The sequence below is a fragment of the Leptinotarsa decemlineata genome, unplaced genomic scaffold, assembly GCF_025532065.1.
Source record: "Leptinotarsa decemlineata unplaced genomic scaffold, Ldec_3_MD MMD2_P_RNA_scaffold_14, whole genome shotgun sequence".
NCBI lineage: Eukaryota > Metazoa > Arthropoda > Insecta > Coleoptera > Chrysomelidae > Leptinotarsa > Leptinotarsa decemlineata.
In genome coordinates, this window is record NW_027412528.1 from 10,823,875 (window position 1) to 10,851,799 (window position 27,925).

The window sequence follows — 27,925 nt, forward strand, 5'->3', positions numbered from 1 at the left end:
ATATATATATATATATATATATAAAATTAGAGACAAGTCACATTTTAAAAACACGAAACTAAAAAACACGACGAATTATTGATGACAATTACTTGAAATATATTCACTACATTTTCTTTTGAATGAATTTAATGAATCACAGCTTTTTATATGACTTGGCAGATTATTAAATGCAATCAGACCAGAACTATGCAACGAGTCACAACCTATATGTTCTCTATTGATATAAAAATTTGCCACCCTGCAAGGCTGAACTTTACCAGCACGTATTAAGAACAAAATACATTGCCAGCATATGGAACAATGCACATCTTCAATCGATGGTCAATATGATTTTAAATGGTTTGAGGGAGATCAATTACCACCAACAGTATCTGATGCCATCACAAACGATAACATTATAATCGAAGCAAATGATGTTGATATTGATGGTAATTATTTTTGCTAATACATTTTTTCCTATTCGTAATGAAATACTAATAATTATTGCATATATTTACAGATGAAAACATATGGGAGCCCCATATCGATGTAAACGAGGATACGAATGAATCAATGTTCATTGAAAATACCAATGATGATGAAGAACAAAGATGAATGAAAAATGATAATAAGTCATATTGTACAAAAATAACTTTTTCTGATGTAAAAAATAAATTATTCACAGAATTTTTTATATTTATACTTGTATATATTTTACTGTTCATTTGCGTCCTCTTTTCAACTCATAGATATGAATGAAGCTGTCTCACTCGCACTCGCACGAAAACGTTTTTCCCTCTGGCAGGTAGTAAGTGATGAAATTTATTTCTGGCATGCAATAATATATATTCTATACATATTTTCTGCATTGTGTTAAAATTTGAAGACTAATGAAATAACAAAACTCAACCTATTTTTTATAAATATTTATAGCGTTCTGTCAACAATTAGGAGGGACGAAAATGTTCTGACGAGTTTTTTATACGTTCAGTATACTTATTGAGTCAGTAAATTTTCATGACTTTTGAAATAACAACTGAAATTTGGTCACTGGCTCTTGTTCTATAATGCTCAAATAAACGATGATGTGACTATGAGTACAGGTACGTATCCCTATTCGACATTTTTTGTGAGATGTCTAAACAGGTTTATTTTCTAATAAAAGAAAAAAAGAGGCTCTATAAGAACTGGATCCAAGAAAAAAATCAAAGTCCAATCAAGGAATCCGCATACAGGGCCATATTTTGTACAAATTTCAAATTTTATTTTCACATTCCTAAAAAAGATAGGTGTGACCTTTGCGAAGAAATTTGTTTATAAAAAAAAAGAAATCACATACGACAATCATTTGAAAGAAAAAGAAGCAATGAGGAAGGAACGAAAGAACGATACAGAAGGAAACATACCAGTACTCTTGTTTTGATTTAGAAAACGTCCTCAGCTGACCTAAGGCGGAAATGAATTCTTTTTTTTTTATAAAAGTAAGTTTACGGTTTACAATATGACAGCCCATTTGTCAACTACAAAAAAAGTATGCTGTGCAGTTTGGCCAGAAACATCATCTGGTAGGGCCGGAAATGACATTGCTAGTGCAGTGTATGAAATATTGGAAAAAGTCATTGAAGACAATCCAGAAATGGAGACATTAATTTTCTGGAGTGATAGCTGTGTTCCACAAAACAGAAATTCCATAATGTCTTTCGCCATGACTGATTTTCTTCAACATCACGTCAATCTGAAAACAATTACGATGAAGTTTTCAACTCCTGGGCATTTCTGCGTACAGGAAATAGATGCTGTACATAGCTGCATAGAAAGAGTCCTTGCCAGACCCGAATATTTTTCGCCAATATCTTTGATGCGTCTTCTACGTCAAGTAAACCGTCGTACACCATACAAAATTATTCAAATGTCTTTAAGAGATTCCAAAATTTTCAAGAATTTTCATCTCAGTTAATTACAACCAAATTCCATATACAAAAGTGTCACAACTCAGACTCACTCATTCAGTATTCGAAGTGCAATATAAAACCTCTCATAACCCTACCGAATTTGAAAAGGTAAGTTTGAAAAATTGCATTCAAACAAGAAAGGACAGTATCCTAGCAACTCTACCATTGCGAAAATCCACCAAATTAGTACACAAATTACCAGCAAATAAAGTTCATTCAATTATGTCAACGTATCGATGGATGCCAACAGTGAACAAAGAGTATTATGATGCAGTTTTACCACAAAAGTCAAACAACACTGCGAGCACTATCCACAACAGAAAAACAACCTGACTGATCTCAGACTTCAACTGAACGTTTTCAATTAATTTACTTTACACGAATAATACATTTATGTTAGATTTGAATAATAAAACATCGTTTTGTGATTTTTCAGTATGAATATAGTGTTTCTTACAAGCTTTCACATTATTTTTATTTTATTTCAACAAAACAAAGTTGCAAGTACAACACGAAGTGCTAACCAAAAAATTCACAAAGTTGCATGTAGTTTTTTTAATATGCAATATTTTATCAATTTTTGATGGAATCCAATTTTTTCATTAATATGCTAACAAGTTTCATTTTTCTTTATTTTATGAGAAAAAACAAACCGTGAAGTCAATACCCCTTCGTTTTTACAACTGTAGAAAACGGTAATTACGTTTATCTCGAAATGGTATATGCGGCACATGCAACCTTGTAATACCAAGCCAACGATATATCCAAAGACATTTTGAAAGTGATGTAAGTGGAACTTCTGGCTTTAAAAACTTATGGAAACACATAAGAATATTGGAATTTCCTTCGTACAGAATCGAATTGCACACACAAGAATCCCTCTATCGACTCCCACAATAGAGGGGAGGCATGTATTAGCTGTGACAATATTGGTCCTCAGAGGAATATTTTAAATCGATTCCTGATCCAATACTTGACCAATATCCTTCTTCGTAGGATATACTGACTTTCAAACTAATACATGTATACTTTTATTTCAATCATTTACTTGAGAAAATATGTCGCACTCGAATCAAGATAAAATATTTACATCAATGAAAATAGAAATTACATTCCAAGTTACTCATCTGCATCCTTGATATACTACCACCTACTGCATTCAGAAGTGTATTTCCATGTTGATGTTTCATTCCATATTGTAAGCCCAAAATCTACTATTTCTTGTGCAGAATTCCTGAAAAAAAACAATTCAAGTTATTACACTGAAAATGAGGTCTATAAACACTTTTGGGTTTTCATTCCCCCCTACCCTAAAATAAAAATTGCAGATAAAACCTTTATGAGGGAAAATACTAAATTTTGATAAAAATGTTACTGGTGACTTCATAGTACAGACAAAAAAGGTACACTATAATTTATCGAAGCACTTCTCATTGAAAATTTTTCCTAAATAATTAATGCAATCAGAGTTATCACTACGGAACTCGGAACAAAGGCAGGCAGAATGGCTTACTTTTCTCTCATTGAATCACACTTAATGTATGGCATTTCGTTCTGGGGTTTTTGCTGTTATCAGCTAATGAGCTCAGTATTTGTCTTAGAAAAAAGAGCTCTCATATATTTATCAAAAGCTAAGTCCAGGGATCACTGTAAACCACTTTTTATAAAACATGGAATTCTGACCCTATACAGTATTTTTATCCTTGAGACAGTGTGTGTGATGCATAAGAAAAAATCCAATATGACAATTGTAAGACCATATAATACTCGTCAAAAAGACAACTTACCCCTGCCGCTACCAAAAACGACATTAACCAAACACTCTCTCATATTTGAGAGTAAAAAACTCTTCAATCATCTGCCGAGCCAAGTAAAAAATATATCATACCCGAGAATCTTTCGGAAAACCGTCAAAAGCATATTTTTAACTAAAGGATACCACAGCCTGCAGGAGTATTATAGTGACAGTATCTTGGGCTAACTGTAGCTTTTTGCATTTTATCTATAAGATTAAATTATCTGTATCCTATATTTATGTGTGATTTCATCGAAAGACAAAATGAATAATTTTATATATTTTTACTTATATATTTTTATTTTTATGTTTTTTTCTTTTTACAACTAGACCAAAGATATATGTAATATCTATTGTTTATATATGCAAATTTTAACCATTTTATATAAATCACTGACAAATTAATAGACATAATACAGGCTGATTCACGGTGGATGGCACATTAGACGTTTCTGGTGAACCAGACAACGGATCACTTTGAAAATTTAATGGAGGGCATATTCGGACATTCTCTAGCCAACTAAAATATTTTCGACAATGCGGTGTTGCCGCTTCTATTAGAAAGCAGTAGCAACTTTGATTTTTCAAATGGAACACTCTGTATATAATATTATTTTTGGAATCTCCAACAATTGCCCGACAACTTTTCTTGATATTTCCCTATACCTATCTGTTACCGTTTTCGAAATAAAAATTAATTTCAATTTTTTTCTTCGAAAATCATGACTTCTAAAAATGCCGATATCTTTTAGTTAAGAAGTACTATGATATCGAAATTTGGTTTGGAGTTAGGTGATACTTGGACACTTCCCACACGTCAGCCTAATCTCCGTTACTTCAATACAGGGTGGTAAAAAAATACAGTTTTTTCGTTTGCTTGAAAAAGTTGCTGAAATTTGATTATTTTAAATGGAACACCCTGTATATTATTGAAAATTCGGAAAGCTGCTGAAATTTGCTTTCTTTCTATGTATATTATACCTATACCTAACTAGTCAAGTTTCGGACTTATGAACATTTATTTGTGAAAATGTCCCTTCAGAATGGTATTTCCATTCGGTATTTGGTAAGCAGGCCATGATTACTATTTGACAGTAGCGTTGTGACATTCTCCTAATAATATCGACATTTTCGTCACTTCAGAAGTTGCAAATACCTTCAAAACGATGGAACAAAACTATTCAAACGAAGTTCTTATGAATTTGTTTATTATTTTTGGACAGTGTGACAAAATTATCAGCAGAACATGTAGAAAGTTCAATGAAATGTATCCGAATGTACCGCCAATGAACCTCAAGAAATTTATACGAATTCAGAACAATTTCAATATGTTTGGATAAACTTTAAAAAGCACCAAGAAACTTGAAATTGGAAATATTGATATGAATAATTATAAAAAAGTAAAACAATCATGTGGAATATTTCAAAATATGTTCGAATCGTTGGCCGTTCACTTCCAAGCACTTTAAAATGCGGGTGTTGACTGCTTTCGTGGTGGCAGATCTGATTTCATTGGGATCCAAATCTTCAAATGTTTGGGCAATCCTTTCTGACAATTCATCTCTCGAACGCACGGGTATTTTGTAAACTTTTTCTTTAAACATTCCCCACAAATAAAAATCTAATGGATTAAGATCGGGTGATCTCGCTGGCCAATTCCATGGTCCCAAGCGCCTCATCCACCGATCGTCAAATAGTCTATCCAGTTCTGCGCTCACTTCTCTTGTGCAATGTGCAGGAGCTCCGTCTAGTTGGTACCAACAGTTTCGATAATCTTCGAGTGGCAGATTATCCACGAAACTGTCTACAGTATTCTCCAAAATATTCAGGTAGCTTCTGGATGTTAATGACTCCTCGTATATCACGTACCTCAATTTGTTGTCCATCAACATGCAGAAGACATTAAAACTAAATTTTTCTTGAAATCCGGCTTCTTTTGTGACGTGAGGATTTTCACTGGACCAATAATGACGATTTTTTCTATTGAAAATCCCTTCTCTCGAAAATTTCGATTCATCAGTCCAAATAATTTTATTTAAAAAAAGTGGATCTTCTTGAATGCGTGTCAACAACATTTCACAAAATTCTACTCTCTGTTGAGGATCTGGAGGCTTCATTACTTGAATTTTGGTGAATTTATAATCATGCATTTTATGTCTCCGCAAGATTCTTTGAACCGATGAAAATTTTATACCCAAATCTTCTTCAGCACTTCTTATCGATGACTCGGGAAATGCGTGAAAATATGCTAAGACATTAATCTGGTTGTCTTCGAAAGTTACGGGTCGAGGCAAGTTTCTTGGTGCTTTTAAAGTTGATCCAAATGCATTGAAATTTTCTCTGAATTCAGAACAATTTCAATTGGCGGTAGATTCGGATACATTTCATTGAACTTTCTACATGTTCTGCTGATAATTTTGTCACACTGTCCAAAAATAATAAACAAATTCATAAGAACTTCGTTTGAATAGTTTTGTTCCATCGTTTTGAAGGTATTTGCAACTTCTGAAGTGACGAAAATGTCGATATTATTAGGAGAATGTCACAACGCTACTGTCAAATAGTAATCATGGCCTGCTTACCAAATACCGAATGGAAATACCATTCTGAAGGGACATTTTCACAAATAAATGTTCATAAGTCCGAAACTTGACTAGTTAGGTATAGGTATAATATACATAGAAAGAAAGCAAATTTCAGCAGCTTTCCGAATTTTCAATAATATACAGGGTGTTCCATTTAAAATAATCAAATTTCAGCAACTTTTTCAAGCAAACGAAAAAACTGTATTTTTTTACCACCCTGTATTGAAGTAACGGAGATTAGGCTGACGTGTGGGAAGTGTCCAAGTATCACCTAACTCCAAACCAAATTTCGATATCATAGTACTTCTTAACTAAAAGATATCGGCATTTTTAGAAGTCATGATTTTCGAAGAAAAAAATTGAAATTAATTTTTATTTCGAAAACGGTAACAGATAGGTATAGGAAAATATCAAGAAAAGTTGTCGGGCAATTGTTGGAGATTCCAAAAATAATATTATATACAGAGTGTTCCATTTGAAAAATCAAAGTTGCTACTGCTTTCTAATAGAAGCGGCAACACCGCATTGTCGAAAATATTTTAGTTGGCTAGAGAATGTCCGAATATGCCCTCCATTGAATTTTCAAAGTGATCCGTTGTCTGGTTCACCAGAAACGTCTAATGTGCCATCCACCGTGAATCAGCCTGTATACTATTGTATTGTACATGTAAACCATGCTTTGTCAACAAGAGTCTTTCCTCTTAGACAATAAAGATTGATTGATGATTGAATGTTTAAAATGTTTTTCCGTTAACCAGCTGCCGCGCCCCTACGAACTATAACCATCGAAGTCGAAACTTGTGCGAGCTAAGGACTAACGAGGTAAATTGATGGATGTAGCCATTACTATGTGGTAGGAGATCATAATGAAAAGAGAAATTTTCATTTCTCTTTTACTAAAGAGGTCTTACCTTTTAACGTGTGATTCCTAACACGGGTTGGACGATAGCAAGTGAAAATTGATCGTTCAGCCTGCGGCTACCGACCTACCTATATGAACATTAACTTTCACATTCGGAGTCGTGATAGAAGAGAACAAAATTCGACCTCACAACTAGTTAAGGAATTCAATTCAAAAATTTTCAATTTATTTTCCAACACAGGTAACACCTAATCATAGGACATAATTAAATACTTCAGTACTGATAAGTAGTAGATAAAATAATAAATTAACAATTTATGTTCAGTCTTGACTTGATATATGTGATTAATATCATAACAATGATATATAACTTTGAATAGAAAACTGATAGTATAACTATTCATGGCGATACTCGGTAAAAATGATAATAGTAATTGTCTCTCTTACAACACAAAAGAAAAAATAGATTTGATATCACTTTCAAATATCCATTGCAACTTTTTTATATGAATCGCCGAGCAAGTATTAATATCGCAAAAGCTACATATTGATTTTCATAAGGGAGCCCAAGCGGGGATTTACTAAAGCACGGCAGATTAATATACATGGAGATACCTTGTACCCGGTTAGGTACTTCCACCAAATATGAGTCCCATATAGGCCGCCGTGATGGATAAAGGATCACATTAGCAAAAAAAATTGATTATCAAAAATTCTTGAGAGCGTCAGATTAAGGTAGGGTGAGTTAATTACATGCTAAAAAGTTTATATTCCAGTAATCTGACAGTTTGAGAGTGACGTAAAGAAAGGGAGGGCAGCAAAATTGTAAAAAAAAATAACGTCATTTCAACATTCTCGAGCGTAGCTAATTTTTTTTTTCATTTTGAAGAAAATAATTCAAGGATAACGAAAAATATATAATCTGACGATTTCCGCAAGCCGAAATAACAAAAATTCGTCTATAAAGTTTAATGCATGCAGCCGTATGATACCTTCATTTCCCTCTCCGAGTTTCTATAATCTGAAGATTTCCGCAAGCCGCAGCTGTATGATACCTATATTTCCCTCTCCGAGTTTCTATTCCTCTTTCACTTTTTCTCTATCTATTACTCTATCACTCCGTCCCCACTCTGAATTGTGTTACCATGACGCCACCACAGCTGATCAATTGATTATAAAAAAAATTCCTTTTTTTTTGAGAATTTAAAAAAAATTATTTTCTTATAAATACAAGTATTCTACTTAAAAAACATACACTTATTTATTTGCATGCTGTTTCCTGAGCTTTTCAATTAAGTTCAATGATTTTAAAAAAAAATCAAAAAAAAATTTTTTTTGTCAGATTAGGCGAATCCCTCTAGATAATCGTCAGATTATGAGGCAGCACGTCTAGAACATAAAGATGAACGATATATATGTTAATCTGACGCGCTTGAGTATTTCAAAATGGCGAATTTTTTTGCACATTATAATAATGGCCGCGAGTTTGCGTCAGATCGAAATCGTCAGATTATTGAATGAGAGCTTTTTTTTGTTGCACTCAACACCCCCTTGGAAAATCTGACGCGCCAGATTAATTTTTTTTCTTTTCACTTTTAACTCTTACGTACAACCACCCGCATCATGCAAACGATCAGATTAACATACGAACATTATTGAAAATACGTAGGACTTTGATGCTATCAATATCTGACGCGCTCGATTATGTCCATGCAACAGTATTTTTTTACATATTTAAAAATCTATAGCCGCTTCCCCCACCGATGTAAAGGTATATATTATATAACATTTCTTTCTTCTTATCTAAGCTTTGCAACCTAATATGTCTCAATGACGCTCGAGTAAATCCCCATTTTGCATCGTGGGCTCCCCTACTATTTGTAGTTTTCACACATATTATGTTTATTTGTGCTGCAGAGCAGTAAAATGTGAGATTCGGCCGTGAATGAGCTTTTGGTACCATAAAGTTTAGTTCTGATGGGAGCAAACTGCAGTCTACTTGCTGTGCAGTAGTTTATGCAGAAAGGTTATTAAAGCACACCTTCTCCTGTTTTCTAAAAAAATTAATTGAAAGTCGTTAAGAAGGCTATTGTGACAATAAGACGAGTATTCTTTTTAAAAGACAGTTTTTTGTAGTTTATAACAATGTGATTCAACATCTCCTTCAGTCCGATTATAATATTTACCTCTTGATTGCATTCACAAATCTTATATTTATTCATACCTACAACACCAGAAACAAAATGCATATAAAAAAATTCCAAAAGCTATTTGACGATATGCGAAATAATCAATCACTAGTGGAAAAAACAGTGGTAAATTTTTCTCCTAGAGAATTGAATATGAACTCATATTAGCAAAAGGGTTGAATTTTGCAGTTTTGCTGGTGATTTCAGATCAGATTGGAAAACTTTTCTTTCTCGACCATATCAAGTTAAAAGTAATCCTAGTAAATTTAAAAGATTTGCAATTTCTTTTTCAGTTTCGTATGCTATAAAATCGCGTTTTATAATCTTTTTTAAACGGTATTTATTTTATCTGAACTTTGGGATCAATCAGCCGTATATTGTTTAGAAAAATGACTATTGGATATTTTCCGATTCCGGAGAAGAAGCCTGAAAATCAGCTACCAAGCCCAAGGCGGCAGGCGCGCAAAGAAGGGTTACAAATGAAAAAAATATTTTTTTCAAATGAAGAAATACATGTAAAATGAGTTCGAATTATATTAAGGAGGTTACGTACAGCGCCATCTGCCCGCAAATAGATCAAGAAAGGAGAGTTACAAACAAACATACATACATACATAGAGCTAATAAAAGTGTGTTAATTTATATAAAGATAGTTTTCTTCGTCTTACTTATTTTCTGTTATAGTCTATTTCAAAAGAGTGTAGAGTAATAAAATCTCATTAAGTATTCAAAAGCGCTACAGGGTGATCCGTCAATAAATTCTGTCACTTCCCTAGTCCGCATTGCAAAATTATGTCGTTTCATAAAGAGCAGGTAGGTATCACCCTGTTTTAAGGTATTTCTCCATTGTTATCGACGGATAAATACTGAGCCAGAGGCGCGCTAGCGGGATAATTGCCAAAAGAATATGCATTCATAAAAATTATATTAAAGGAAATAAAAATTTAATACAGCAGAACAGTGTTATTAAAAAAATATAAAATGTAACAATAAAATATATACGAACCGAAATCGGGAAATACTCACAAACACACACGAACGAACTTTACGTATTGAAACACTTGTGGGGACTTTAAATCAATTTATTCACAAAAACGACAAGAACTTTACTGGATACGTTATTACAATTTGACACTTGAACAATACTAAAACTGTGAACTTCCCTTAACGTTTAACAACACTCTATTTATACCCTAATTGAATGTTCTAGAGATTACTAGGTACAATTTTCGAGAACCTTCCGAGAAAATAATTATTCAGACTACCCTTAATTCTAAACCCTAACCTAAGCAAAAGTGTCACTGTCACTGATACACTGGTCTCTGTCCAGATTGCTTATCCCGCTACAGTATATTTACAATTCAATTAAATTATTCTACATCAGTATAGTCTTCATCCGAAGAACTGTCATCATCCCCTGGTGTTATAATTATAGGGTCAACCACCTGATCGACCAAGTTGTCCAGTTCCCACATTTTATCTTCCTCTTTTAAAACATGCTGGATTGCTTTTTGCCAGTTTTCTGATGTGATTTCCATAATGGCTTGATCAAACAATACCTTGACATCTTTCATTTTAAATGTGGTATTGTGCCTTGCAACATATCCTTTAACTTGTGCCCATATAAGTTCTATAGGATTTAATTCGCAATGATATGGCGGTAGGCGCAGCACAGTCAGTTACTTTATACTTTTCTGCTACATCTTCTACGGCATATTTCATGAAGCGAGATTTATGTTGTTTTACTATGGCTAGTAGTTCCTTCTTTACTGAATTCGTCTCAAACTGAATACCTTTATTTGACAGCCAGTTAATAATTTCTTGCTTTCTCCAAGCTGAAGTTAGTACCTTCTCTAAGCGCCTTGAATGGTAGCTTGCATTATCCATAACCACGACCGAATCAGCTGAAAGAAATTTTAACATTTCCCCGAAGTAGTCTTCGAAGACATCCGAATTCATGTCCTCATGATAATCTCCCGTCCGGCACGACTCAAAGCTTAACAAACCTTCTTTTAAAAATCCGTCTTCGCTTCCAATGTGAGCAATTATAAGCCTCTTCCCTTTTCCCGAAGGCACTTTAATACCCGTCGAAAGGCCTTCTATGAAAGCTTGGCGAGAACTTGTTATATTTTTATCTTGCCACATTTTTTTGACTATATAACCTTCGTTTATCCACGTCTCATCAAGATAAAAAATTTTCTTTTGCTCTCTGCGGTACTGCTTTATAGTTGTCAAATATTTTCGTCTCCAGCAAACAATTTCATCACTTTCCAGTAATAGTGCCTTTCGATTGTGCTTTCCCCAGGCAAAATTCATACTTTTTAAAGTTTTCCATAAAAGTTTTCTGGATATCAAAGGAATATCGTTATCTTGGCTTATCTCGATAAAATTTTTTCAAGAGTGGGTATTTCCTTTTTAAAATAAAACGAATGAACTTTTCTTCGAATGTCACATTTGGTGTCTTCATCTAAGATTTTTATTGGTCTTTCTGATTTTCTCTTGCATGGACTTACCTGGCCTGATATCTTTCTTTCTCGCAATAATTTAAAAATCGTGGACTGTCCAATTCCAGTCATTCGGGCACATCGCTCAACACTTTCTTGCACAGACAAACTAGGGTGATCGTGTTTTATGCAATCATATACATTTAAAATTATAACTTTTTCGCAAACAGATAGCGGAGAATTTTTTACACTTCTTTTCTTTGGAGTAAATGTCCCCATTTTATAACTTTTTCACTATTTCTATATCACAATATCACTGTACGTTTAATTGGTGTAGTAACAATTACTATTATAACTCGAATGTTTAAGACACCATTACAATATATTTAAACCCTTTTTCTTAATTACCTGGGTTTAATAGGTATTGCATGATTGGTGGGCAGGGTCAAAAAGGGATTATTATAATGACATGGCACCTCGGAACTAAGTGTTAACCCTTTTTTGAGAAATCATGCTCAAGTATATGAACCCAAATTGCATATTAAATAAGTTTACAAGAACCACTAAAATTAATCTTAATCTTTTTTTAAGAAATTTTACTTACCTAAATACATGTAGGTACTTAGTTTTAGACCAAATTACTTCCCAAAAATGGCCTTTTATTATTATCTATGTCTGTAATTTTTAATTTACTTTAATTATTAAGTTTAATAATCCTAAGATTAGCCTACGCCCATGGACGACAACGAAATTCAGGCAAATTTTATGACACTTCATGATTTATTACTCTACACTCTTTTGAAATAGACTATAAACAATGGTATTGTTTCAGTTGAATAAAGTCCGTCGTTGCTGAAACTAGAAGGGGAGAGTATTATTAACAGGTTATGGGCCCAGACCCGCGAAAAATTGACAAGTTCAATATTTGTCTCAATTGAAAGTGCAAAATGTCGACTGTAAATAATTATGTCGCGAGTATTTCCAAGCTCCTAGATCGTGAAAATTATTTTGACTGAACTTTTCCAGTGGAAAATTTTCTAGTGATAAAAAATCTGAAAGAATGTCTGACGGAAGAAGTTGACGATGAAAAAATTGCCAAGGCAGTGCCAAGTTAATTTTAACAATTGACTCTGCACTTTATGTGCTCATCAGGGTCACAACTACTGCAAAGGAATTGTGGGAAAAACTTAAATCGCTGTTCGATGCTTCCGGTTTTACTAGAAAAACTTCTCTTTTGTGATCTCTAATCTCCTTGAGGCTAGAAAACTGTGAGTCGATGTCTTCCTATGTAAACCAATTGGTAGAAACGGCTCAGAAATTAAGAGGGACTAGTTTTGAAATTGACGAGGAATGGATAGGATCATTGCTATTATCAGGGTTACCGGAGAAATTTGACTCCTTGACAATGGCGATAGAACATTCTGGAATTTCTATAACCGCAGACGCCATTAAAACAAAATTAATGGATATGTTAAAATGAAATGTAATGTAGTAATATAATGTAAGTAATGAAAGTCGTGTAGTGAGAAGAGAACGAAGTATCAATGGATTCAGTGGGAGGAGTCTTCTATCAACCAAGAGGAGATACAAAATGCTGATGAAAGTGACTATATTCCAGAAGTAATTGTCGAACCACTCCCGGCTTTAAAAGAGTCAATCTCGTGATAATATAGATGTGAACAAAGCTTCGATTAGTGTTGAAGAGACATTTTCGAGGCCAGATGCTACAAAATGGAAGCAAGCAATGAACAAGGAAATCCATTCATTTCAAAGAAATTAAGCATGGGAATTAGTAGGGCCGCCACAAGATGTAGTCATCGTAGATAACAAGTGGATTTTTAAAACTTAATTTGATAATGAAGGTAATATTAGTTATAGGACTGGATTAGTAACTAGAGGTTTTCTACAAAAAGAAAGGATATATTTTGTTGAAACATTTTCTCCAGTTGTTAAGCACAGTACATTACGAATGCTTATTGCTTTATCAGTTGAACCTGGTTTAGACATTACACATTTGGATGTGTGTACAACTTTTTTTAAATGGTTTTCTAGATAAGCCAGTATACATGAGGGAGCCAGATGGTTTTATATGTCATCAAAACCATGTAAACTTAAAAAGGCAGTATATAGCTCGAAACAAAGCTCTCGAGCATGGAATACCAGAATAAACGATTTCTTGTTGAGTTTAGGTTATAAAAGATCTCAATATATACCTTGTGTACATATCAAAAGGTTTAGATGTTCTTTAGTAATCATAGTTCTTTATGTAGATGATTTTTCAATTTTTTCAAATAATGTTGAAGAAGTGAATAATCTTAAAACATGTTTAAGCTTAGAATTTAAGATTAAAAATTTACGCAAAACAAAACATTGTTTAGGGATACAAATTATTAGTGATCACCAAGTGACCATCTTTAAGAGAAATATTAAACCAGTTTAATCTTCCTCTTGAAGATGATCACTTGGTAATCGAAACACTTGTCGAGGTGGAAAAACACTTTTGTTAAATTTTCCTCTTCATATTCATAACTCAACTCCCACCTCAGAAAAACGTACAGTTTTGAATTCAATTTTCTAGGAAAATAGCTTACATAACTAACAAATTATTAACTAATTACCTTCTGCAATTGAAGAATATGCAACGATTCCGCTGATGGTCTAATGGACAGCTTTCCAATTACAACTAACTGCGCTTTGAATCAATCCAGTCATCCCCATCAGAATGTAAACAGTACACAGCTCTTCAAATTTGGGAAGCCGGTTACCTGAAAAACAATATTGGACATAATTTTTTTTTCAATTATTTAATTGATACACAAAAATACAGAAAATAAGAATAAAACACTAAAGAAGAAACAGATATAAAGACAGTAATTGCAGTACATAAGGTAAAGATTGTATATAAAACAGCATCTAAGTGACTTAACACTTGTGTTATGCTACAAAGTAATACTAATTAATATAAAATTACAGTTGTGAATAGAGAGTTAGGAAACAATTTAGAGGCAGTGTATCTGTTGGTGTTCTAATATTTTGATAAATTCAAAGTAATTTTTGAAGATGAATTGTTTTGATTCTATAGAGAAGGTTTTATAATTTTTAATAAGTTTTATTCTTAGGGGTAGAATATTACAAATTTTAGGTAGTGTGTAAGTTGAAAAGTGATGACAAATATTTTTATTAAATTTTGGAGTGGGTAGCAATTCGTTGTTGTACTTCTAGTAATATAAACTGTGGGAACATAATCATGAAATATTTTATGTTTGAATGCATACATACATACAATATGAAAATATAATGTTCAAATATTACTAAAATCTTCTGGATATACAAGATTAGTGTGATATGATCTTTTTTTTTCAAGATTATTTTCAGAATATAGTTCTGTATTACGTTCAGTTTTTGCAAGGAACTCTTATACATTGCTCCACACACCAGAACACCATACCGAAAAAGCAATTCGGCTAGATTAAATGAGTATGTTTTTCGATAGAAACTTTCGTAGCTGGTAAAATTTATATATAAGCTTCCTCACATTTTTTGTCAGATAGTCAACATGATTGTTCCATTTTAAATTATTGTCAATAATTATGCCCAAATACTTGAGACCTCGTTTATTTCTTTGATTTCCTCCCTCATACCTAGAACTTTAATATTAGAGAAATTAGATATGTTTGCTGATGTTATAGAGAAAACAAGATAGTGGGTTTTACTAGCTTTTAATGGAAGATGATAGATACTCAACCATTTATGAGTCTTTTTCATGCTTGATTGGACAGAAATTTTGGTTTCAGACCATGTATTTTCGTTGCAAATAACAACCGTATCATCAGCGTATGATATAATTCTTGCTTGCTCTTTTAAACAGAGTAGAGAATTTATTTATGTAGGCTTAAAAAAGTATTGGATCAAGAACGGTTCCTTGGGGAACCCCTATTCTTATGGTAATAGTTTCACTTAATGTATCATAAATTTTAACACATTGTTCCCGATCAGTGAAATAATTGCGAAAGACATCCAACACTGCCCCACACACACTAAAACGTTACAGTAGTTAAGAAGTATTTCATGATCAACAGTGTCAAATGCCAAGTCTAGAAACATTTTAATACATTTTTTGTTTTCATCAAGTCCCTGTTTTATACTTCTGATAACATTGTACATAGCATCAGTAGTAGGTATACCAGCACAATAACCATACTGGTTTTCTTTTTTATTTTTTTTTTATCGAAAAATTCTAGTAATAGAGTATTTAGACATTTATCAAAGATCTTACCAAAACTGTTTATAAAGCTGTCTGATTTGAAATATATTGATCAAAATAAATATGACTGATACATTCGATTGATGTGATCATCAATAAGATCATTCTGTTATGAAATGACAAAAAAACAGCATTTCTAGGCCTGAGTTGATATAAATATATAACATTCATCCTTAAATATCAGACTCGTTTTTGAAATTTGTAGACGTCAAACATATCACATAAATTATGAGACATCAGTTTGTTAATATGGCTGAATTTAAGTCAAATTTACAATTATATTTCAACTTTTGATCAATAAAATTAAACAAATAATTTCAAAATAAAAAATTATGTATCATTTACTTCATCAAAATCTCACTGTATTTGCAAATATCTAAAAATCACATTTTCTCTGGTGCTGTGACAAAATTTCAACGTCAAATTTGCATTTGACTTTTCGGCTTTCCTATATTTGGATTTAGATGTCTATTTATATTTTAAACTAACTTTGGTGAGTCTTTTTTGATATTTTATTACTATATAATGTAATGAAGAAAAAAATACATTTCCGAAAGCTTGAATAGCAGAAAATAGTGTTTCTATAGCCCAGAGAGATGTGACTGAAATACCTACTCAAAAATATATATAAATAAAATATATATATATATATATATATATGGTCCCGTGAAAAAAGTACTCACTTTTTTCTCGGGACCAGTGAAAAAAGTAATTTCTTGTCACAGAAAAAACTTATTAAAAAACAAACTATAGCGCATTCTGACTGGCATATATTCCGAGTCTGTTTTTCACGTCGAAACGGTGACGTCAGACAAAGTAACTTGAGTTTCATTATTTTCGGGCAAGTAAAGATTTGAACTGGAAATAATAAATTTTTAATATATACATATAGGTATATGGATGTTTTTATATGACGAAAACTGCAATGCCAAGAAAGTCTACCTAATGTCAAAAGGACTACTAGACCCGCCAGATGGCATGTCTTGGGATTCACGTCTCGTAGTGTCAAATAAACAACGAACGCACCGAGTGGGGAAGGATGATGAGAACAGCACACATTAACCGGTCTGCTCACGGAACATGAAATAAAATATCCTTCAGCTGATTTAAAGTTAGAGGTCGACATCCGATTGTTTATTTTCTGATGACAATATAAACACAGATTTGCACAAAACATTCCTAAACTCGGAGAATCATGGACTGAAAATCAATCCAAATAAAACTTTGGCCTTATGCATAGGGTCTCAAAGACAAATAGTAGAAACTCAGTGTAACTTTAGGCTCACTCTCGATAACGCAGACATTGACTGGGTAGACAGTGCTAAAAATCTTGTCGCAACCATACTTTATCTTTCCATGAACATGTGACAAACATTTTCAAAGTATCATTCTTCAAATTCAAATCGCTATATAAATTCAAGTATCGGTTATCAGAAGAAATGAAACTCAGGTTAATTAAAAGTCTTATTTACCCCCATATCAAATATTGTTGTTCAGTGTATAACAAACAGAAGTTACAACGTACACAAAATGCTTGCATGCGATTCGTATGCTGTATACCATATAGTGAACATGTCATTCTATTTTTGTAAAAATGAAGGAGCTGAATGCGAGGTACAAAGTCCAATATTTGATAAAAATATTTTTGTTTAAGTTGCATCAAACTAAATCGCCTAGTTATTTATATAGGTTATTAAACACGCATTCTGACATACATATGGTCAATTTGAGAATTAACTCATTCAACATACCTAGGCACCGTACTTCCAAATTTCAAGGACGTTTTTCTTATATAGCCCCTTCTTATCTGAATGAAATTTTACCCCTTTTAAATCATAATATTCATCAATTTAAGAAAGAAATTAAATCACAGATGCTTATTGCTCAGTGCTAATTTAAAAAATCTAAAATTCAATGTATGGTAGTGCAATGAAATTGTTAAATTGACCAAAATAATGTTAAGAATATTAAGAGTGATTAGTAACTATATGATGTATTATTTTTTCCTCTTCTATATCATTGTTATGTAAGTAAGTAACTATGTTTATAATTATTTTGTTATACATTCTTATTATATCCTTATAGGACGAAACTGCAGTAACTTTAGAGTCAAATGAAAGTGGTAAAAAACATTGAATGTTTCATTTCTCTTTTCTTCATTATAATTTCCTACCACGTAGTAACGGCTACATCCATCAATTTATAAATAAACCACCCAAAATATTTTGGAGATTAGAGCCACACCTTGTAAATATAAATATTTTTAATCATATATAGCCACTAATTTATTAAGAATTCATGTAGTAATGTAGTAAATGCCTGTATGCAACAGAAATCTCTATACAGCTCTGGAGTACTTTGTTCCACTAAAAAAATATGAAGCTTTCAAGAAGAAATCGGTTCACAGAGAATACAAAAATGGAAATTTTTATAAATATGAAGAATTTTGTTATTTGAGAGATAAGTGCAAAACTTTGAGAAACACTTGCCATCAAGCATACATAAATAAAATAGAGAATAACATCAACAATAAGCCTAGAAACTTCTGGAATTATACTAATAATAATAAAAATCGCACTCCTTACCATCTAAAATGTATTATGATGACTCTGTCAGTGAAAATAGTGATGATATTGTGAATATTTTTGCAGGATATTTCTCATCAGTCTACAGTGATGAAACAGTTAACCAAATTCCAGAATATAAATTTAGTAAGACGGTTGATAATCGATCTAGTCATGTCATTACCTGGGAAATTGTCTACAGTTCCTGATGGAATTCCGCTATTCCTAATCAAAAAATGTATTTTTAACCTGGTCAAACCAATTCACATGGGATTCAGTAGTGGTAGATCTACCAGTACAAATCTGCTAATTTATCAACACTGTATAATAAATGCCTTCGAAAATAGACACCAGGTGGATTCTATTTACACAGATTTTTCAAAGGCATTTGACCGAGTAAATCACAATTTGTTGTTGCATAAAATAACGCTTTGGGTATTCAAGAAAACATTCTGAAATGGATTGAAAATTATCTAGTCTGCAGAGTACAATTTGTAAAATATGGTAACTCACTATCTTCCTCAATCACAGTTTCATCGGGTGTACCATAGGGTTCTCATTTAGGGCCATTGCTTTTCAACTTATTTGTCAATGACTTGAAAGATGTTATTCTTTATCAATTAATCAGAACTGAAAACAACAAACACAATCAGATTTAGGAATCACTCTCGACCCAAAAATGTCATTTAAACCCCATATTGCGAATATTACTTCTAAAGCGTTAAAATTGTTAGGTTTCATTCTTAGATCTGCAAATGATTTATTGTTCAATTGTTAGATCAATAATTGAATACAATTCCACAATTTGGTGCCCTTCATATCATGTGGATATTGATATGCTTGAAAGTTTTCAAAATAAGTTTTTAAGGTACTCTGCATATAAACTGGGATATCATATTGGTGAATATGACTATAAAATTATATTGGACATTCTTAACTTGAATACTCTGGCTCAAAGAAGATTAGAAGCAGACCTTACACTAATTCATAAAATAATCAATGGTAGCATCAATTCCCTAGAACTTGTCGAACTTATAACTTTAAATGTGAATCCAAGGAGAACAAGAAATTTGGATATCTTCAAAGTACCCTTTTGTCGCACCAACTATGGCCGGAATGAATATTTAGGTAGAACTTTGAGAATTGCAAATACATACAATGTAGATTTAGAATTTTTTAATTTTTCTTTGAAAACATTTAAAAAGACTGTGAAAAGATTGTAGTTCATTATTTTTACGATTTTTTTATTTTATTTTACATATTTTTTCCTTAAACCTAGCTTATATTACTGTTGAACACATATGTGTGAACTTGTTAATTATCTTGTAAAAAATACGCATTGCCGTAAATAAATAAATAAATAAATCCAATCCAATTTTTAAATAAAAAAATGAATCCGAAAAACTGGGCAATTTTCAAATTCGACACTCCGTATATAGAAAATTAGCCATGGGATTTGTTGGGGCCATTGATACTTTTGGTTACTAGGTCGAGTAGAACACATACCAAACTTTCAGAAATTTTGACCAGTCACCACTTCACATAACCAAAGTGAGGTGTCCTTTTTGTTTGTGCACTCTTATTTCAGAAACTGCTCAAGTGATTAGTTGTGACTTTCACTAAAATATTGTGGTAAACTTCAGTTCATATTTAGTGTTTAATTAATTTCAATTATTCATTCATTTATTGGAAAAAAATTCTGCTGGGTTTGGCTGAAAACTATTTATAATTAGTGAAAATAGTTTTCTTATCAATTGTATATAGGCAAATGAATTCAACATTTTGCTATTCCGCCATCTGTCGGATAGAAAGAAGACTGAATCCACAAATATAGAAGATAAAAGAGGTCACCCAAGGCACTCATGTTGCAAAACCGAGCTTCAACATTCAACTGCAGAACAAAATTCTTCCTCTTTCACTTGGAGGCAACTGGTTGAAACCAGAGTACAAAAACAAAGCATTTAAGATCTAACCTCAGACATTGCTGTTTCGACCCGCATGTATATAATCAGTGGTGTTAGAAGTGAAACACAAATGCATTTCTAGATTGAATTTTTCTTGAAAGACAAACCTGAATAAGTAAAGGTGATTCCTTTTGTTCACCAATGCTTTGTTTTTTTATTCAGGTTTCAAACTAGTTACCTTACAATTAACGACAAAAGACAATTCTTGTTGACGATTAGTTTTTACTTTAGTTTTCTGGGTCTTTTTACTTCTTCCTCAAACTATTGTTATTATTATCTTATCAAAAATCTCAACAAATAAATCATCAGTGAAAGAAAAAATTAATCACAACATACAATGCCTGCAACTGAATATTCAATCAATCCGAAAAAAAATCAAATGAACTTGAATCATTCCTGATTGACAAAAATTTCGATATCTGCTGTTTCTCGGAGCACTTTCTAAATAAAGCTGTCGATTTCAGATATATCGTTTGAGAGAGTTACCAATGTAGAATATTCGAGCAAAAAAAAATTTCAACTGGACTTGGCACCACTTTATAATTTCAAATATTCTGAGTGACGAATATTGGAAAAAAAACCTGTCATGCTAGATATCTCGAAAACCGTCAGTATTTTCGAAGTGCAGATATACATAAAGTTTATTTTATTTTCTATGAAGAAACCGAAAAAGCAATAAAAAATATAGGTTGCCATTTAAAAAGACACAGTTGGGATCCGCCCAGAAAAAATCGAACACCCTGTGTGACCGCCAATATTTTTATTTTGTCGAGCTCGAGCAATAAGGTAATATTATAGAAAATTAGATTCCTATCTGCTTCCTATATAGAGATATGGAACACCGCGCCACTGTTGCAGGACCCTGTATACAGAGCATCCTTCTGATAATCTCAAACAACAACTAAACAGTTTGAAAAAAATATACAAAAAAACTATTGCATGTGCTAGAAGGGAATGTAATGATAATCGTATAAAAAAAATCGAAAAATCAAAATAAATGCATGTGGAATATCAAAAAGGAAAACAAAAGCAGAGAACAACGAAGTAAAGACCCACCAGTCTCACCAAACACCTTCAATGTCTACTTTGTAAATAATGCAAAAAACCTAATCCAAAAAACAGATAGTTCAAACTTGGACCCTCTCAAAAAACTAAACAATTTGAATTTTGAAAATTTTACTCTAACAGAATTTACCTACAATGAAGTTAGAAATGTGATAAAGTCATTAAAAAATAAACCCAGCAGAGATATATATGGACTGAATGTTGATGTGATCAAATGCATATCAAATTTAATTCTAATCCCTCTAACTAAACTGCTGAACTGCTGTGTACAAAAGAGTGCATTTTCCCCTCCGTCTTGAAAGAAGCATTAGTAATACCTATCTTCAAAAGTGGAAATCCAAATGATCCTACAAACTACAGACCAATATCTCTGCTACCAATAATATCAAAAATATTTGAAAAATGTATATCTCTACAAATTGTACATCATTTTGAGAATTATGGCATATTCACAGACTGCCAGTATGGGTTCCGAAAAGGTAGAAACACTGAAATGGCGATACTAGATCTTAACAACAAAATAACAACAACTTTTGAAAAACTAGAATATTCAGAAAAACTTTTTGTGATCTAAGCAAAGCATTTGATTGTGTATCACATGAAATTCTCTTGAATAAATTAAAACTATATAATTTTTCTGACAACACTATAAAGTTGAACAACTCATACTTAAAAAATCGATTTCAAACTGTGAAAGTGGGCAATCCTCTATCAACAAGAAAAAAAATTACAACTGGTGTACCGCAAGGATCTATTTTGGGACCTCTACTATTTATAATTTTCATTAATGACCTACCATATTGGGAGGATCCGTTATCATATATTTTATATGCAGCCGATACTACAATCCAAACAAATGCTAAAATTCTAGATGAGGTACTTATATTATCCTCTGGAGCACAGTCACAAACTGAAAGGTGGTTCAATGCAAACGAATTATATCTGAATAAAAACAAAACCCAAAACATGGTATTCACCCTAAGAAATATGGAAAGTTACTCAAATTGGCAAAGTAGTGTGAAATTTTTGGGAATTCATTTTGACAGTGAGTTAAAAAGGGATCATCATATAAATGAACTATCAAAAAAGCTAATGAGAAATCTATTTTTACTAAGAAACCTCTCCAGACAAGTTTCAAAAGCAACTCTTCGAAGGGCATATTTTTCATTGTATGAATCTATCATTTCTTATGGTATTGTCGCCTGGGGACATGCAACCGATTGTGATAGAATATTCCGACACCAAAGGAAAGCAATTAGAATATTAGACAATATCGGCTACAGAGATGAATGTTGAAATTCATTTATTATATTAAAAATACTAACATTTCCTTCTCTATATATCATGGAAAATTTAATATATACAGGGTCCTGCAACAGTGGCGCGGTGTTCCATATCTCTATATAGGAAGCAGATAGGAATCTAATTTTCTATAATATTACCTTATTGCTCGAGCTCGACAAAATAAAAATATTGGCGGTCACACAGGGTGTTCGATTTTTTCTGGGCGGATCCCAACTGTGTCTTTTTAAATGGCAACCTATATTTTTTATCGCTTTTTCGGTTTCTTCATAGAAAATAAAATAAACTTTATGTATATCTGCACTTCGAAAATATAGACGGTTTTCGAGATATCTAGCATGACAGGTTTTTTTTTTCCAATATTCGTCACTCAGAATATTTGAAATTATAAAGTGGTGCCAAGTCCAGTTGAAATTTTTTTTTGCTCGAATATTCTACATTGGTAACTCTCTCAAACGATATATCTGAAATCGACCTGTGATATACAGGGTATGAAAAACCGCTTGCCAAATATTGTAAATGAAAATTTGCAAAATCTTCCTTATATTAAATGGAACACCCTGTATATTATTGATCCATAAGAAGCGCCAACGAAACCTCTACAAATTTCATTAAGTATTCCCTATGGCTAAGTTCAATAGTTTTTCTTAAATGAGCATTTCTTTCGAAAAATGGTCATTTTTTCAAAGCGAAATCCATTTGACGACTGATAAGAATATACAAAAAATACCCTTTCCTTAAAATATCGCCCATTCCTAAAATTACCTGTTGCTAGATAAACAAGTTGCGAATTACACCACAAAATGGACGTTCTTGAATAGTTACAATAATTTCAAAAATCTCGGAATTTGTGCCATATTCTTTCGGTCTAAAACAACCTTTCAGCGAATGAAATATTTATTGGAAATCAAGTAGTCTGGCAAATGACAGAACAAAATATTTGGCTGCAAATGAATATTAAAATTTTTAGTCAATCGTTAAGTTGAACTGTCGGTATAATTTCATCAGAATGTTGTTATCAAAAAGTGATTTGATTGATATGATTTTCATATTAGGTGAATCAGACAGAAATTGTTTATTGGCAAGTAGAATTTATTCTCAACGGTATCCAGATAGAAGGCATCCAGATGAAAGATCTTTCCGAAAGGTCTTGGGACGATTCGTTGAAACTGGATCTATTAATTATTCCAAACATGAGCGCATCAAGCCAGCTACTAATGAAGATAATGAATTGCAAGTTCTTCTTGCTGTTGAAGAAGATCCTAGTAGGAGTCAACGACAAATTGGGGAAATAGTGGATATAAGTGAGAGATCAGTGCAACGAGTATTGAAGAAACATCGCTTGCATCCATACCACGTTCAGTTACATCAAGAACTACTGTATGCTGATTTCGAGAAAAGAGTGAGATTTTGCAATTGGGCCATGAACAAAATTCGTCGAAACGAATATTTTTTCAATAATATTTTATGGTCGGATGAATCGACATTCCATAAAAATGGATTTGTAAATCGACATAATTACCATTATTATGCGACAGAAAATCCTCACTTATTGAGACAGGTGGATTATCAACATAGGTGGTCGATAAATGTCTGGGGAAGCATCATTGGAGAATATGTAATTGGTCCATACTTTTTTGAGGGACATATGAATGGTGCAATGTATCTCAATTTCTTACAAAATGATTTACCAGGTTTGTTAGATGATATTCCTCTTGACCTCCGCAACAGAATGTGGTTACAGCATGATGGTGCACCTGCTCACTATTCGGCAGAAGTGAGAGATCATCTAAATGAAGTATTTCCCAATAAATGGATAGGACGGAATGGGCCTGTACGGTGGCCCGCTAGATCACCAGATTTGACGAAACTAGATTTTTTCTTATGGGGATACATAAAAAATATGGTTTACGTTGAGCCACCAACTTCTCCCGAAAATATGCGACTTAGAATAACGAATGCTTTTCGCAGCATTACACCAGCTGTCTTGCGCAGGGTAGAACAGTCTGTCAAACATAGACTTCAGCTCTGCATTCAAGAAAATGGAAGACATGTTGAACATATTTTATAAAAGTTTCATTATCAACCTTAATTAAACTCTCCCTTTTGTAGTTTTGTAATTTGCCAGTTGACAAATTTGAATATCTAGAACTCAAGCTCTGAATGAATATAATAACATGAAAAAAATAGTTATTTATAATGTTTCTTTCTTTTAACTTGTTTGGTTTGATATTGCACGATTTATGAGTGAAATTCTGCATCCAATGAAAAAATAATTTTCCATTTAGCAAAAAGTGATAGGTACATACATTTATTTCGTTAAAAAATATTTGTTTGGACACCTTCTAATGTACAAAATTGAAACAAGATATCTTTTGTATATTTTTATCAGTCGTCAAATGGATTTCGCTTTGAAAAAATGACCATTTTTCGAAAGAAATGCTCATTTAAGAAAAACTATTGAACTTAGCCATAGGGAATACTCAATGAAATTAAGTGGGTGTTCCATTTAATCTAAGGAAGATTTTGCAAATTTTCATTTACAATATTTGGCAAGCGGTTTTTCATACCCTGTATATCACAGGTCGATTTCAGATATATCGTTTGAGAGAGTTACCAATGTAGAATATTCGAGCAAAAAAAAATTTCAACTGGACTTGGCACCACTTTATAATTTCAAATATTCTGAGTGACGAATATTGGAAAAAAAAACCTGTCATGCTAGATATCTCGAAAACCGTCAATATTTTCGAAGTGCAGATATACATAAAGTTTATTTTATTTTCTATGAAGAAACCGAAAAAGCGATAAAAAATATAGGTTGCCATTTAAAAAGACACAGTTGGGATCCGCCCAGAAAAAATCGAACACCCTGTGTGACCGCCAATATTTTTATTTTGTCGAGCTCGAGCAATAAGGTAATATTATAGAAAATTAGATTCCTATCTGCTTCCTATATAGAGATACAAACTACTGCTGCTTAAAAAGATGTCAAAATGGACCAGCACCGAAGAATTCCTGCACTGTGATATAAGTTCCTTAACCATATAGGCATTTGTCATTGTTTGAAAATACCCAATTTCATATAAGATATAAATATTTTTTATAAAAAAGGAAAAAAACTTGTTCTATGAATTGTAAGCATCTATTGTTTATGTAAATATCAATAGATGCCTGACATATACTAATTTTAATTATATGTACATATTGACTAGTGTAAATACTGATGAATGTATAAAACACCGATAAATCATCTATCTATGTAACTAATTTTATAATTTTTGAACAATGTATTTGTATTAGATGACTTACAACTTAAAAGCTACTGAACTTAAAAGATAAATTGAATCTTTTAAAAAACCAGTTTCATATTATGTAAAAAAACAGATTTTTCTCTTGAAAACAAAGTGGTCAATAGAATGGATAAAATATAACCAGATCATTTTTGATTTTCAACAGCACATTTTTTCAAATAGTCTGCATTTTTCAAAGCAGATGAGAAATTAATACAATACACTTCAACTATTTTCCTCTTGGTACAGAAACATGGTTTTGATAATATTGACAATGTGTTATTCCTGAATCATTTCAAGAAAGTTTTGTATTACTTTTTTGAAAAATGCATAGTTGAAACCAAAAATAATAACGCTTCCGTATTCAAATCAAATACAATCTCAAGTTAATAAAAAAGATAACCTATCTTACCTCTGGGTAAAATTCCATTGCTGTAGTTTCACCAAAGAACTTGTGATCTTCCAGAAGAAGCAGTGATCCCATTCCATATATTCTATTTACACTTATAAAGAAATTTAAAGAACATGAATCTTGAATATGAAATTTATAGTTTGGGAAGTCATAATTCTCTTTCACGGAAAATAGAAAACTAAAATGTCCTGCAATCTGCAATCAATGCATTTGTAGCATAGAACAGTATTTACTTACCGTGCGTTCCACCATAGAGTTCAGTGTACTCCTTGGTTCCACTAAGCGTCATTCACGACGTCCTTACTTTCGCTCAAGGCAAGCTCACAATGATCCATCTGAAGGGGTGGGTCAAAATGGGCATTGAGAATATTTCATCGCAATTTTTGGAATTGTTTTTGAAATATGACATTTGGGTCTTAATGATGGCGACAAGGAAAATCACATTATTTGATTCAGAAAGAGAAATTCTAGTGGGAGTCATCGTTTCTGAAGCCGATGCGACTCGTGCGAAAATAGGTAAATATAATTATGCAAAGTAAGTTATTAAAATTCATTTTAGTTCATATTCGAATGCTATTCATACATTTTTTTCTTGTCAATCAAGAAGATATCCTCACTTAATAAATAAAACAATGATACAAAAATCAGTAGATCTCAGACAAATAAAAAAATTGAATATAGAATAAAGAAAATACTTTTGTCTAGTTTCTACTGTGTTTATTTATTCGTTATGACCGGTTTCGGCTTATAAGGCAATTTTCAAGTTGACTTGACTTGAAAATGACCTTATAAGCCAAAACCGGTCGTAACGAATAAATAAACACAGTAGAAACTAGACAAAAGTATTTTCTTTATTCTATATTCAACATGAATTTCTACAAAATAAATAAGTCATCAATCGAACGAGAAAAAAAATTAATATGTAAATTTTCACAAGAAAAATTAAAGAAAAAATTATCACATTCAGGAATCTTGAAAACGACTAGTGTAATTTTTTCAAAAAAAAATTTTTGTTACAATTTATGTTATATATGTATCCAAAATATTCTCAGATGTACGCTTACTTCACAATCATAGTAAAACATTTTTTTATTTCATTAAGAATATATTTATTTCATGACAAATTCATTTTATTTGTTGACAAGTTTTTTGCAACAGAGATGTTAAGAAATATTTTAAATCAAGAACCTCAACTTTCCACATCTGCTGATATTGAACACGAGTATGCTGAATTATATGATGAAAAAACTTC

General features: G+C 32.2%; 1 long non-coding RNA gene across 1 annotated transcript; it reads right to left on the reverse strand.

Moving 5' to 3' along the window:
• Nucleotides 1-596: 596 nt before the first annotated feature.
• LOC111516395 (uncharacterized) lies at nt 597-27,184 on the reverse strand. Its single transcript, XR_012466379.1, has 3 exons — nt 26,674-27,184; nt 14,428-14,574; nt 597-3,168 (listed from the first exon to the last, which is right to left on the reverse strand). It is a non-coding gene; the product is annotated as an uncharacterized lncRNA (long non-coding RNA).
• Nucleotides 27,185-27,925: the final 741 nt, after the last annotated feature.